We start from the raw sequence: 16,536 nt of genomic DNA, 5'->3' as shown, positions 1-16,536 counted from the left end.
ACAGATTCTGTTTTTCGTGTGTTGTTTGCTTATTTTGATGAATCCATGGTTAGTAAAATAGTTTATAATCCATAGAGAAATTGGAATACAGTAGGTTTGACACCAATATAAATAAATAGTGAGGTCATTACAGTACCTTGAAGTGGTTTTTTGTTTTCTTTCGCTAACGGAGCTCACGAGTTTTCTATTTCAAGTTTTGTGTTGTGAAGTTTTCAAGTTTTGGGTGAATTCTTTTGATGGATTATGGAACAAGGAGTGGCAAGAGCCTAAGCTTGGGGATGCCCATGGCACCCCCAAGATAATCCAAGGACACCAAAAAGTCAAAGCTTGGGGATGCCCCGGAAGGCATCCCCTCTTTCGTCCACTTCCATCGGTAATTTACTTGGAGCTATATTTTTATTCACCAACATGATATGTGTTTTGCTTGGAGCGTCTTGTATTATTTTTGTCTTTGTGTTTTAGTATGCCACAATCATTCTTGCTGTACACACCTTTTGATAGAGCCATACATGAATTAAAATTTGATAGAATACTCTATGTGCTTCACTTATATCTTTTGAGCTATGTAGTTTTGCTCTATGTGCTTCACTTATATCTTTTGAGCGTTATAATTTTGCTCTATGTGCTTCACTTAGATCTTTTAGAGCACGGTGGTGGATTTGTTTTAAAGAAACTATTGATATCTCATGCTTCACTTAAATTATTTTGAGAGTTTCTTAATAGCATGGTAATTTGCTTAATAATAATATGCTTGGTATTCAAGATTTGTGAAACTTTCTTTTGAGTGTGTTGAATACTAAGAAAAGATTGAAGCATGATAATTGTTTTGAGATATGGAGGTGATAATATTAAAGTCATGCTAGTTGAGTAGTTGTGAATTTAAATAATACTTGTGTTAAAGTTTGTGATTCCCGTAGCATGCACATATGGTGAACCGTTATGTGATGAAATCGGAGCATGATTTATTTATTGATTGTCTTCCTTATGAGTGGCGGTCGGGGACGAGCGATGGTCTTTTCCTACCAATCTATCCCCCTAGGAGCATGCGCCTAATACTTTGCTTTGATAACTTCTAGATTTTTGCAATAAGTATATGAGTTCTTTATGACTAATGTTGAGTCCATGGATTATACGCACTCTCACCCTTCCACCTTTGCTAGCCTCTCTAATGCCGCGCACTTTTCGCCGGTATCATACACCTACCATATACCTTCCTCAAAAAAGCCACCATACCTACCTATTATGGAATTTCCATAGCCATTCCGAGATATATTGCCATTCAACTTTCCACCGTTCCGTTTATTATGACACACTCCATCATTGTCATATTGCATATCCCGGTACACCGCCGGAGGCATTCATATAGAGTCATATTTTGTTCTAAGTATCGAGTTGTAATTGTTGAGTTGTAAGAAAAATAAAAGTGTGATGATCATCATTATTAGAGCATTGTACCAGTGAGGAAAGGATGATGGAGACTATGATTCCCCCACAAGTCGGGATGAGACTCTGGACAAAAAATAAATAAAAGAGGCCAAAGAAGCCCCCAAAAAAAGAGAAAGAAAAGAGGCCATAAAAAAAGAAAAAAAAGGCCCAAATAAAAAATGAGAGAAAAAGAGAGAAGGGACAATGTTACTATCCTTTTACCACACTTGTGCTTCAAAGTAGCACCATGATCTTCATAATAGAGAGTCTCTCATGTTATCACTTTCATATACTAGTGGGAATTTTACATTATAGAACTTGGCTTGTATATTCCAATGATGGGCTTCCTCAAATTGCCCTAGGTCTTCATGAGCAAGAAAGTTGGATGCACACCCACTTAGTTTCTTTTGATGAGCTTTCATATACTTATAGCTCTAGTGCATCCGTTGCATGGCAATCCCTACTCACTCACATTGATATCTATTGATGGGCATCTCCATAGCCCGTTGATAGGCCTAGTTGATGTGAGACTATCTTCTCCTTTTTTTCTTCTCCACAACCACCATTCTATTCCACCTATAGTGCTATATCCATGGCTCACGCTCATGTATTGCGTGAAGATTGAAAAAGTTTTGAAAAAGTTAGAGTATGAAACAATTGCTTGGCTTGTCATCGGGGTTGTGCATGATTTAAATACTTTGTGTGGTGAAGATAGAGCATAGCCAGACTATATGATTTTGTAGGGATAACTTTCTTTGGCCATGTTATTTTGAGAAGACATAATTGCTTTGTTAGTATGCTTGAAGTATTATTATTTTTATGTCAATATAAACTTTTGTCTTTAATCTTTCGAATTTGAATATTTATATCACAATTAAGAAGATTTGCATTGAAATTATGCCAAGTAGCACTCCGCATGAAAAATTCTCGTTTTATCATTTACCTACTCGAGGACGAGCAGGAATTAAGCTTGGGGATGCCTGATACGTCTCCAACGTATCTATAATTTTTGATTGCTCCATGCTATATTATCTACTGTTTTGGACTATATTGGGCTTTATTTTCCACTTTTATATTATTTTTGGGACTACCTATTAACCGGAGGCCCAGCCCAGAATTGCTGTTTTTTTGCCTATTTCAGTGTTTCGAAGAAACGGAATATCAAACGGAGTCCAAATGGAATGAAACCTTCAGGAACGTGATTTTGTCACCGAACGTGATCCAGGAGACTTGGACCCTACGCCAAGGCATTAGAGAGGCGGTCACGAGGGTGGGGGCGCGCCCCCCCTAGGGCGCGCCCCCCTACCTCGTGGGCCCCTCGGTGCTCCACTGACGTATTCCTTCCTCCTATATATACCTACGTACCCCCAAACGATCGGATGAGGAGCCAAAAACCTAATTCCACCGCCGCAACTTTCTGTATCCACGAGATCCCATCTTGGGACCTGTTCCGGAACTCCGTCAGAGAGGGCCGTCATCACGGAGGGCTTCTACATCATCATAGCCTCTCCGATGAAGTGTGAGTAGTTTACCTCAGACCTTCGGGTCCATAGTTAGTAGCTAGATGGCTTCTTCTCTCTTTTTGGATCTCAATACAAAGTTCCCCCCCTCTCTTGTGGAGATCTATTCGATGTAATCTTCTTTTTATGGTGCGTTTGTTGAGACTGATGAATTGTGGGTTTATGATCAAGTCTATCTATGAATAATATTTGAATCTTCTCTGAATTCTTTTATGTATGATTGATTATCTTTGCAAGTCTCTTCGAATTATCCGTTTGGTTTGGCCAACTAGATTGGTAGTTCTTGCCATGGGAGAAGTGCTTAGCTTTGGGTTTGATCTTGCTGTGTCCTTTCCCAGTGACAGAAGGGGCAACAAGGCACGTATTGCATCGTTGCCATCGAGGATAACAAGATGGGGTTTATTCCATATTGCATGAATTTATCTCTCTACATCATGTCATCATGCTTAAGGCATTAATCTGTTTTTAACTTAATACTCTAGATGCATGCTGGATAGCGGTCGATGAGTGGAGTAGTAGTAGTAGATGCAAAATCGTTTCGGTCTACTTGTCACGGACGTGATGCCTATATACATGATCATGCCTAGATATTCTCATAACTATGCTCAATTCTGTCAATTGCTCAACAGTAATTTGTTCACCCATCGTAGAATAATTATGCTCTTGAGAGAAGCCACTAGTGAAACCTATGGCCCCCGGGTCTATTCTCATCATATCAATCTCCATCACTTTAATCTTGTTTTGTTTTTTACTTTGCCTTTTACTTTTCACTTTGCATCTCTATACCAAAAATACCAAAAATATTATATCTATCAGATCTCACTCTCGCAAGTGACCGTGAAGGGATTGACAACCCCTAATCGCGTTGGTTGCGAGTAGCTATCGTTTTGTGCAGGTACGAGGGACTTGAGCGTGGCCTCCTACTGGATTGATACCTTGGTTCTCAAAAACTGAGGGAAATACTTACGCTACTCTGCTGCATCATCCCTTCCTCTTCGGGGAAATCCAACGCAAGCTCAAGAGGTAGCAAGGCACTGCAACAGACCTCTGACCTCTGGGCACTCTCTGAAAGGTATCTGTGGTAGCCCGCCCTTTCCTCTCCCCAGCTTCTTCTTAGAGCTGCTCAACAGTTGTCTGCATCTCAGTCACTTTAAGATCAAGGCCCTAGAACTTTGTCTCAATTATCATCTCCAAGCTCTCTTGATTTTGAAAAACTTGGCATCTTTGCAGCCTTTTCAACCTTTGCTTTCTCTCTCTTTTCTTGTGCATGCACACTTGTAGGATCTTTTTCATTCATGACAACAGTGTTATCCTCAAAATCTGGTCTCAAGGGTAGATGCTCCGTCTCCAAAAGATATGTGCATGTGCCCATCTTGGAGTTGATGAGCACATGAATATGTGGAGTGTACCCACAAGATCTCTTCTGATCTGCAGTCGTCCTCTTGATTGTTTCCACAATCAGGCTCATGACCTTAAACTTTTGGGGCACATCAAACAGTTGCAGCAAGTTTATAGAATGGCCTCTGATCATCTTGTGATCTCCTTATTTTGGCAACAAAGTATGCCTCGGAATGGTGTTGATTGTAGCTAATCCAGAAAACAAATAGTGAATAGACCCAAGCTTATGAGTTTCCAAAGCTTTGTCTGGAATTTCCTTGTACATGTTGGCCATTGAGTTGTGGTCTTTCTTCTTCTTGGCATAGACATCCAAGTCATCTTCATGCTCTTTAGGGGCATCGATCAATTTGGCCCACTCATCAACAGTAGATTGATACCTTGTACCTTCAGACATCCAAACTATTCTTCCATCAGGATTGAAGTATGCTATGGAGTAGAATTGCATAATAAGTTCATCATTCCATTTAGTGAGTTTCTGACCCACAAAGTCATCTACTCCACAAGACTTCAAACTTTCATGCACTCCTGGAAAATGATCCTCATTCTCATCGATGTACTCCCAATCAGCCCACTTCATATCACAAACTATGGGCTTCTTCTCAAGCAATATGGTTTCATAGAAATCTTGCTGCTCTTTGGTATGGAACCTGTAGTCCACAACAGTCTTTCTCCTCACAGCATAAGGATCAAACTGTCTCCAAAGTCTGGGACCTGCATCCTTTCTGATGTTCATATCTTCTGCCACTGGATGGCTGTCATCATGATCTAGAGTTTTTGGTTTAAGCTTCCTAAGCACTTGGGCTTCAGCATCTTATTATTCATCCATCTCAAGCACTAGGGCCTTGTTCTTCTCAGCGGCTGGAATATTTCTTGTGCTCCTATTGGGATTTGAAGTATCTGAAGCTTGAGCATAAGCTTTGGGGGCAGTCTTGGGCTTGGAAGGGGAAGCCCCAGACTTGATGGCATCCCCCATCAGCTTTTTAGACTTGGATGCTGGTGCATCATCCTCTTCCTCTTCTTCATCTTCAGCTGGATCTCTCATCATAGATGATCTTCCAATAACTTTGGCAATGGTCTTCTTGACCCTCTCTTTCCTTTTCCTGCCTTCACCAGCAGCCTCTTCAGTTGACTTAGAGGTATCAAGAGGCTCTGGCTTTTGACATGGGAATCCTCTTGGCAGGTGCCTTCTTGTGCAAACCAGGTTTTGTTGTAGCAGCAGTTCCATATTCCTTCTTCAGCACTTTCTTCTTGGAGCTCACTTCCTCCTCAGCAGCCACATAGTCCTCATCCTCTGAGTCAGAATTCCTCTTATTTCTCTACCTAGTAGCTGGTTTGGGCAAATTTCTTGGAGTGCTCCTGATGCCATCATCATAGCTGCTAGAGGGACTAGTGCCCTCACTCATGTTCACTTGCTCTTCTGACTTGTTCTGGCTATCACTTTGATCAGACATTCTGGCAAAGCAGACTGACAGCAAACCCTGTGAATAGATATAGATGAGGTAGAGTGGATGAGCATCACAAAGTGTAGAGGTTTTGCAAAACAAATGAGTCAAAAACTTAGTTTTAGTTTTCCAAATAAAGCATTTCGGAGCTACCGATTTGTTAAACTCGGTGACACCGAATCAACTTTTAGAGTCTAAACTAGTGAAATCGGTCAGACCGAGACACAGTTCGGTGACTCCAAGATTGCTAGGGTTTCACTGAGAGTTGAACTCAGTCACACCTATTTGCAAATTTCGGCCAGACCGAAAAGTGCAAGTGCAATGGCCTAAGCCAAATCGGTGAGACCGATTTCCACAACTCGGTCGGTTCAAGATGAGTTTGGCGGAAACCTAACCCTAAATTTCGAATCAAATCTAAACTATGGAATTTTCTGCTAGACAGGATGATCTCAAATGTGGCAAGAAACATGGCATTGACCTTGTGCTTAGAATCGGAGGTAAAAGGAATGCACAAGGGGTCGAACTCATACCCTAGTTCGGCGATGAGCTCGCTACGGTGGCAACGGCGGCGTTGAAATCCGCTGACGGTGATGGAAACCAACTGCGGGAGGTCGCTGGTGACGAGAAGACGGTCCAGAGACCTGAGGCGGCAGAGCAGGACACGCACGGGATGAAGAGTTTTGAAGAAATTTCCAAAATCTCACCCGTCGGTATATATATCCTGACACTGTCGGTGTGATTGAGTGGAACAACTCGGTGGCACCGAGATGCAGAATCGCAAGCGGTTACTGCAACTCAGTGTGACCGAAAAGTTCTAGTCAGTTGCACCGAGATTGAAAACCTAGATCAACTCAGTGAACTCAGTGTGACCGAAGTGGATGGATCGGTCGGACCGAAATGCACAGAGAGGTTTTGGAAGTTTAAGTCTATGACGAATCGGGATCTCTAAGTGCTCCTCACACAGAGTGTTCGAATCTGACTTGATCAAACTTTGTGATGTAGCATGAATAGAATTTGAGACAAGAAAAGCATAGATAGCTAGAGGAGGTTCCTAAGCATTCTTGTCCATCCATTTGGCAAAAGAAAAAGCACCCAACAATCAAAGCAACAAATGGATGTCCTCGAATGAGTAAATATGCAATCAACATGCTCTCACAATAAAATGGCAAATGAAATATGTGGCAAAGCATGCACAAACACTCTAGCATCTATCAAGCAATTGGAGATGACTAGGTCATCTATATATGAGTATATTAACTTAGGAGTCAAATGAGAACATTTGATCATAGGTCATACTCATCGTTTAAGCACAAGTGGGGTTACCAATTTTACATAAAGCATTGTTGTGTTCACACCATTAGAGTTGCTTTATCTCAATTCTTAGAGTAAAGCTCCCCCTAGATGTGATATCCCCCTAAGAGGGATGAACTAACCTTGGATTTTGTTGATGATGACTTCATGTAGTTGTTGAAGATATGGATGCTCAAAGTTGATGTAGATCATTTGGAGCAATCCATTGGAGTGAGTTGAACTTTCAATACCTACATGGGTTAGTCCCACAAGGAACAAACAAAGATATCCGTGGACATAGAATGAAGTTCACACAAGATGATGTCCATGAAAGCATTAGGTTACCTTGTCCCTTGTCTTACCAACAAGAGGGTTTGTGACTCCTTGAACTAGTGCAAGATGTGGAAGTTGTTTGCACTTGTCCTCGCCAAAATGATATGAGTGAAGTATGTTGGCGGAGTCACCCTCAAGAACTCTCTAGTTCTTCTTCTTTGGGATCCACATCATATTGATGAGAATCCTTGGAGTTGTAGTCATACTTGGTGAAGTGGAACTTGTTGTAGTCTTGGGAACCCACTTGACCAAGGCCTTGGGAGCTTCTTCAAATGCATCAATCTCCTCTTGAAGCTTGTCCTTGCCCTTTTTCATGTGGTCTTGTGGTGGAAGATCATCTTGAGCTTGTATCCCTTGGAAAGAAGTAGGATCATACTTCTCTTATTGAGGAACAAACTTCGTCTTGGGGTATTGATGTTCTTCCCACTCAACTCCATTGGCATTGAACTTTCGTTCAAAACCAACACCTTGATTCTTTCGGTGCCTTCCTTGCTTGCGTATAATTTCCTCAAACTGCTTACTTCCAGCAAGGCTCTTGTAAAGACCTTTCTCTATAATTCCCTTCAATAAGCTATTTTATTGCTCAAGTGTAACTTGGCTAAGAGAATCATTAGTGGAATCAAGAGAACTACTAGAAGCAACAATGTTGGATTTAACATGATTATTGTTACTACTAGAATAAGAATATTTCTTACTCTTGTTGCTAGACTTTACTTGTGGCATGTAAGTAGACAAGAGTAAATGCTTGGCATTGTAAGAAGAACTTTTCTTGTGAAGATCATCATTGATTGCTTTTAAGAACCCATGCTCTTGCTCAAGGTTGAGCTTTTCAAAGCGTAGCTTCTCATGAGTCTTTAAAAGCTCTCGATGATGTTCCAAGGTAGTTTCATGAGCTAACTTAAGAGTGTTTAGTTCTTTAGTTAGACGCTCAATCTCCTTCTTATCATCATCATTCGTTTTATCTTGATTAGCATGATTAATAGCAATTTCATCATAGTTTTCATCACTAGAGTTGTCAACAAGTAAATAATCATCACCTAGCAAATCATCTTCATCACTATTGAAATCAACATACTCGGGGTGTGATACCTTTGTGCCTTTAGACATGAAGCATCTTCCAATTCCTTCATTTGGTGAGTCAAATATATCGTAGGAGTTGGTTGACACAAGTGCTAGACCGGCAACACCTTCATCTTGAGTATATTCGGAGTCGGAGTGATAACTTCTCTCGGAGTGATTATTGAAGTCGGAACCAGATACCCATTCACCAACATGAGCTTGATGTCTTCGTTTTGTGTAGCTCCTTGATGACTTGTCCTTCCTTTCTGAATCCTTGCTTCTACGAGAGGTTCTTCATTCATAACGATCATCTCTACTCCTTCTCTCTCTTGGAGGTGAATCTTCTCTTCTACTTCTCCTTTTGGGTGAATCTTCTCTTCTTTTGTAGGGGGTGTACACTCATTTGAGTAGTGTCCGGGTCTTCCACAATTATAGCAATTTCGCTCATGACTAAAACATCTTTTGTCATTGTAGGACCTTGACTTGGAACTTCTTTCTTTGCTTCTACTCTTGTAGAACTTGTTGAAATTCTTCACCATTAAGCTCAATTCTTCATTGAAGGCTTGTTTCTCACTTGATGATGTAGGAGCATCACATGAGGCTTTGTAAGCACCACTAGACTTGTTTTGAAGCTCTTCTTTGTCCTTGAGTGACATCTCATGAGCAGCAATTCTTTCAATCACTTCCGTTGGCTTGAGATCTTTGTAATTGGGCATCATTTGGATCAATGTGCACACGGTACCATATTTTCCATCCAAGGCTCTTAGGATCTTCTTGATGATGAATCTATCGGTCATCTCTTCACTTCCGAAGCCGGCAATCTCATTTGTGATGAGAGCAAGCCTAGAGTACATTTCAGCGACACCTTCACCATCCTTCATTTTGAACTTGTCAAGTTGACTTTGAAGCACATCCAATTTGGATTCCTTGACGGAGTCGGTACCTTCGTGCATATCAATCAAAGTATCCCAAATTTCCTTTGCATTCTCAAGACGGCTGATTTTGTTGAATTCTTCGGGGCACAATCCGTTGAAGAGGATATCGCAAGCTTGAGAATTGTATTTCAGCATCTTCAACTCCTCCTCGGTAGCTTTACGGTTTGGTTCTCTCCCATCAAAGAATTCACCTTGCAAGCCAATACACACAATAGCCCAAACGGCGAGGTTATGTCCAAGAATATGCATTTTCATCTTATGCTTCCAACTAGCAAAATTAGTACCATCAAAGTAAGGACCTCTACGGTGGTAATTTCCCTCGCTAGACGCCATACTCTCCTAGGTTGTGAAACCAAGGCTATGATCACCAAAGCAATGGAAATCAAGGCAAATGGAGACCAAAGCTCTGATACCACTTGTAGGATCGAAAGTATGTCTAGAGGGGGGTGATTAGACTACTTGACCAAATAAAAATCTAGCCTTTTCCCAATTTTAAGTCTTGGCAGAATTTAGCAACTTAGCACAAGTCAAGCAATCAACCTACACATGCAATTCTAAGAGTGTAGCAGTGGAATGTAAATCATTGGACATGAAGGTAAAGGGAGGAGTTTGGAGGGAGCAAACACAATATAGACACGGATATTTTTGGCGTGGTTCCGATAGGTGGTGCTATCGTACATCCACGTTGATGGAGACTTCAACCCACAAAGGGTAACGGCTGTGCGAGTCGACGAAGGGCTCCACCCACGAAGGATCCACGAAGAAGCAACCTTGTCTATCCCACCATGGCCATCGCCCACGAAGGACTTGCCTCACTAGGGTAGATCTTCACGAAGTAGGTGATCTCCTTGCCCTTACAAACTCCTTGGTTCAACTCCGCAATCTTATCGGAGGCTCCCAAGTGACACCTAACCAATCTAGGAGACACCACTCTCCAAAAGGTAATAAATGGTGTGTTGATGATGAACTCCTTGCTCTTGTGCTTCAAATGTTAGTCTCCCCAACACTCAACTCTCTCTCATAGATTTGGATTTGGTAGAAAGATGATTTGAGTGGAAAGCAACTTGGGGAAGGCTAGAGATCAAGATTCTTGTGGTTGGAATGGAATATCTTGGTCTCAACACATGAGTAGGTGGTTCTCTCTCTGAAAATGTATGCTGAAAGTGTAGGCACGTTCTAATGACTCTCTCCACGAATGAAGAGTGGGTGGAGGGGTATTTATAGCCTCCACACAAAATCTAACCGTCACACACAATTTACCAAACTCGGTGGGACCGAATCATAAAACTTGGTCAGACCGATTTAGTTAAAATTGTGAACGTTAGGAATTTTGGTGGGACCGACATGTCAACCCGGTGGGACCGATTTCATTAGGGTTAGGGCATAACGTAATCTCGGTGAGACCGATCACATAAACTCAGTGAGACCGATTTTTGTAATAGGCAAACAGAGAGTTGGTCAGGCAAACTCGGTGGGACCGAATCGCTCATTTCGGTTAGACCGAAACGTTATGAAAGGGAAACAGAGAGTTTGCATTGCGGATTCGGTGGGACCGATCGCTCATCTCCATTCGACCAAAACATTACGAAGGGAAACCGAGAGTTTGCAATCCCATCTCGGTGAGACCGAGATCCCTATCGGTGAGACCGAAATGACTAGGGTTTTTGGTAGTGGCTATGTCAAATGAACTCGGTGGCACCGGATAGATAGAATCAGTGGGGCCGAGTGTGACTTTTGGTTTGGGACACATGTGGATATGAGAAAGTGGTTGAGGGCTTTTGGAGCATATCACTAAGCATTTTGAGCAAGCAAGCCATTAAGCAACACCTCATACCCTTTTAATAGTATTGGCTTTTCCTATGGACTCAATGTGATCTTGGATCACTAAAATGAAAATGTAGATTCTTGCGCTTGAGCTAATATGTGTCCTTAGCATTTTGAGGGGTCCACATTCCTATTCCATGCCATACCAATCATTGAACTTTCTGAAATGATCATCTTGAAATAGCATCAGTTCAATGAGCTATATGTTGTTAGGAATTACCAAAACCACCCAGGCATAGTTGCACTTTCACTTGGGTCTTGTAACCATGGAATGGCTTATTGTAGACAAACCTCCAACGGTTTTTGTATGCGCAAAAGCCCTTTCAACCATTGTCCTCAATGAAGAGTGTCTTAAGGGAACAGAGAAGCAATTTTTTGTCTAAACCATATACGGCTATATGAACAAGAGCTCTCTATAGAAAAAAGAACGCCTCATCTCTGGTCACGCAGCAACGGCTCGTCCCTGGTCACGCAGTAGCGGCTTGCAGAGGCCGAGCCAGGAAGGGGTGAGGAGGACAGAGGGAGAAGGAGGTAGAGTAGCTACCTCTCCTGGCATCCGCGAGATTCACGTGGGGCGGCCGCAATTTGAAGACCGGGGCGACGGCGAGGTTGACTGGGGCGGTGGCGAGATTGGCCAGGGCGGTGGCGAGGTTGACCGGGGCGGCGGTGACGGCGGCGAGGTACAAGATCAAAGGGGGCCGGCGGGGATGCAGATCAGGTGGCAGTCACCATGGAGTTTGCGGGAGAGAGAGAGGGGGCGAGGGGTGGCGGCTAGGTTAGGGAGGGGTGGTTAGGAGAGAGGTCATTCAATCCTAGTGGGTCTGGAGGAGATTCTTGCGGGGGTCGAACCGAGCCTCGCTGAGCCTAGCTCGCATGTATGTGGGTGCTCCAGCAAGCATAGCTCGGGGCCTTTTTTGCATCAGATGGGCTATGCCCAGAAGGGCCCATACACCCTACCAAACACCTGAAAGTGGGTCGGGTAGGGAACTTTTAGCCTCATGCACCCTACGCGCAGGCTACCAAACACACCCTAAGGGTGTATTTGGTAGAGTGCATGGAGGGTGCATGAGCTCAAGAGTTCCCTCCCCGACCCACTTTTGGGTGTTTGCTAGTCTGCACGGGGCCTCCTCAGCATGCACGAGCTCAGCCCAAGTACCCTCTTAGCATGCACGAAGAGAGAACACCCCAACAGCTGTTCACTGGAAAGCAGGCATGAGCGAAGCGAGCGACAATGTGTTTCGAAAAATGTTCATAATTTCTAAAAATAATTTTAATTTTCATAAAATGTTGAGAATACCAAAAATTGTTCAAAATTTTTAAAAAATGTCTATATTTTCAAAATTTGTTGATTTTTTGAAAAATGTCCAAATTTTCAAAAATTGTTAAGATTTTCAAAAAATGTTCAGAATTTTAAATTTTGTAACATTTTTTTAAAAAATGATTTTTAAAATTATTTCAGATTTACAAATTTTGTTTACGCTTTTAAAAAGATCAAACTTTCAAATTTGTGTAATTTTTTTAAAAAAACTTTAGAATTTCAAAAAATGTTTAAATTTTCAAAAAAGTTTTTTCATGTTTCAAAAAAAAAATTCACCGCTACCAAACAACGGATGCAAACTGCCAAACATAGTCTCAGCTTAGCATGTCTCAGCCATACACCGCTATCAAACAACAACAAATACATGTCCCTAGCATGTCTACAACGGGCATGTATCAGAGGAGATAACCATGCTAGGTTGGAAATGCTACCAAACACACCCTAAGGAAACGAGCTCGACTTTGAATTAACAAAGTTATCATTACAACAACCAACAACTTACAAAGAGAACTAACACAATGGGAATACCAGTTTACAATGATCACTCATAAAAGGGAGAAAAAACAACACCTCAAACATTAGGGTGACTACACCAAGCATATACAAGGATATGAAAATAAAATGTTAATGCTTGATGTTTTCTTCTTTTAATGAACCAAGTGCATTGTCGGGTTAGGCTACAACCATCATCTGGATTCCTGCTTAATGTCTTCACATGCACGCTAAAACCAGTCATAATGACGAAAGGCGATGCATAAGAACCAACGCAAATCGATATCTCAAGAGCAGTGCCTCCAAGGATGGGACGACACCAGAGCGCGGTCGTTGCCCAACCCAAAGACACAAGACCAAGGCGAGGCAGGGACAAAGGCTCCACATCGACGCCTCCAAAGAGGAAAAGGGCTCCCAATGGTGTCATTGTCGACGACACCGGACAAACAGGCAGGGCTTTTCACTGAAGCTATCACACCATCAAAGCGAACATGGCCAACTCTAGACACTTGTCTAACAATCATCCATTCTCCACCGAGCTAGCCACCCTAGCCAGCTGTAACATCCCAACTTTTCAATTTGGAATGTTATACATTAGATCATCACTGCATATCATATTTTATTTTGAATTTTGGTTGATCCTAGAAATTCTACGCAACTCAATGACCCACAGAGAGAGTTGGGGATTTCGTTATTTTCATATTTGAGTTCTCTCAAATTTTGAGAATAGGATCATTTGATTTTATTTATTTTATCATCAATTATTTCTACTACAAACATATGAGAGAGGGAATAAAATGACTTTCCCAAAATAAAGAAATATTAAGGATTTAATAATAAAATCAAATAAGATTTTATTTCAGAGTTTTTCGGTGTTTTATTTGAATTTAGGAAAAAAGTGCGTTTTTCAAAATTGCATTTAGGGCCCAAATAAATGTTCACCTTGTGCGGCTTGATTTTAGAAGCCCGTGAAAATTTATTTCAGAATTTTTGGAGTCCGTTTAGTATTTCTTTTTCTTTTTTCTTCCGAGCGGAATAATTAAAAAAAACGAACCAACTTAACGGGCCGTGTCCGACCTGGACACCGACTCGGGGGGCCTTTATAAGCCGGGGCAGCCCACCCCGAGGGAAACCCTAGCCAGCCCCCAGCCCAGCCGCCGCCCCGCCCTAGCCACCGCCGCCGCCGCTGTCGCCGCCGGAACCCGCCGCCGAGGTTCGTCGCGCCTCGATTTCCGTGCCGTCGTAAAAAAAGAGAGAAAAAAAAATTTATCGGCGTTCGTCGTTTTTCTTTTTCTCGGATTAAATCCGCGATTTTTCTGATCGCGATTCCTGATCCGATTTTCGTTTTAGTATAACTTTTCGCTCGTTTATCGGAATCAGGCGATTCAAGCGCCTGGAGTTTCGTCTCGAAACCCTCTATCCGTTTAACCAACTTAAACACGTTTTTGCTACTGTAAAAATTGCCCTAGATCCAGATTACTAGAACGAAGTTGTTTTTTTCGCCGTTTGACTTTCGTTGCTTTGTTCGATTTGATTCTTTTTGCCAACCGGAGTTCTTAAGTTGAACCTTCTGGTTAGATCTCTTATTTGAGTTTTACCTGTGCATTAGATGAGTACTTATTGTATGCTTGTTTGTTTTTCTGCGATAGAATACCCAGAGTGCACCGCTTGTTACTTCGAATCGCTAGGTTTCGCGGATCATCAGCAAGGCAAGTAACACTTTGATCATACCTTTTCTACTACCCAGTTTTATTGCATTAGATCAATCCTCACACATTGCATGATTAGGATCTAATTAAATTATGGGATGTGAAGTAGATGAGGTAGTACCTATTACCTGTTATTACCAAACCTTTGGGAGTTATTTCTACGTTTGCTTATTATGCCATGCTATGCTAGTAGACGTGGATTGGGTGAGTGATATCCATGACAGATGTGAGATTGCTAATTAATGGTTTATCTAAGGTGGCAACTTAAACACACATCTGGGTGGATTGAGGCACCTGGGTATTCCAGGACTTGCCTGTTTTCTTTTGGACCACCACCCGTGCTCAAAGGGATCATGAGACTATTCATACTAGAAACTTCCGTGTGCAGCCACAAGCTATTATGGGCTCTAGCATAGTTGACTAAGTTGTGCGAACTCTTACAGTGGTAGACTAGCAGATGTAGGGGATGTAGGTGGTATGGTCTACCCGATCGTAAGGTGCTAGCGCTTCTGAAAGACTATGTCTCGGTCATCCGTCTTCTCAAACACCATGTAGTGCGAGAAACCAAACGGAGGCGATCGAGTCTTGTGGGGAAAAGTGCGCAAACCTCTGCAGAGTGTATCAAACTAATCATGGTTAGCCATGTCCCCGGTTATGGACATCTTGAGTATCTAGTACTTGGATTATCATGTGAATCTCAACATGTTACTCTAAATAACTTTTGTTGGGTTATGTTTAATGATGATGCTTAATTGGGATTGAGAATGCTGTCAACCATTCTCAATGTTTAACAACCACCATGATAGTAATTAAATTTATTCCTTTGAAGTAGGGAAAAATTGGCTTTACGCAAAACTGTAACCATAGAGCTTTCCACCAGCCAAATATGCATATAGTATAGCTGTTTCATTCCATTATTCTCTATGTGTTACCTTGCTAGCATATTCCATGTGCTGACCCGTTTTTGGGCTGCAACGTTAATGTTGCAGTCTTTTCAGACGACGATTAAGGAGTTTTTAGGTCGTGGTTCTATACTCAGTGATGCCGTTGGAGTTGATGGACTCACTTATCTTCCAAGCCTTTCGCTGTTATCTTTGTTAGATGGCCTTAAGCCATATTTATTGTAATAAGTTCTCTTTTGAGACACTCGATGTAATAAGTGTGTGATTGCTACTCTGCTATAAATCCTCTGAGTACTGTGTGGTGTCAGCATTACTGATCCAGGGATGACACCGGAGCACAGAGATCAGACTGTTTGAGGTCTGGTCGCTACAGAGATGGTATCAGAGCACACGCTGACTGTAGGACACGACCACTAAGCACAAGACCTAGATCACTATTCACTCTCTTCTCTTCTGACCTCTCATCTTTTCTACTCTTTAGGATGGCGGATGCAAGGAACAAGTTCACACAACCGGATGAAGATACACCCTTTGGACGACACTTGAAGGAAGTCACTAGATACCTAAACATAGGAGTACCAAGCTTCACGGGAACCTACAACGCCACTTTACCTGAAGAAGAGCACTGGATGATTCAAGTTCAAGTTCCAGGAAGGACGTTCATGCCAGTCACTGAGCCCATAGAGTTTTCTTTTGATGCACCAACTTGGAGTCTAGGAAAGAGCATGGCAGCTCACATCGCCATGGGACGCATTGGAGAAGTCTACCGCAAGGATCTCAAGGATACTATCTACCAGATTTGTGGGCGCCGAGATGAGCACTGGGAGATGATCAGCACCAGGAAGGATAGGTCAATCGCAGCTTTTATCCAGGAGCTAAACCAGTACAT

The sequence above is a fragment of the Triticum urartu genome, chromosome 6A (genome assembly GCF_056163025.1).
Source record: "Triticum urartu cultivar PI428250 chromosome 6A, HENAU_Tu73, whole genome shotgun sequence".
NCBI lineage: Eukaryota > Viridiplantae > Streptophyta > Magnoliopsida > Poales > Poaceae > Triticum > Triticum urartu.
This window is presented reverse-complemented; position numbering follows the sequence as displayed.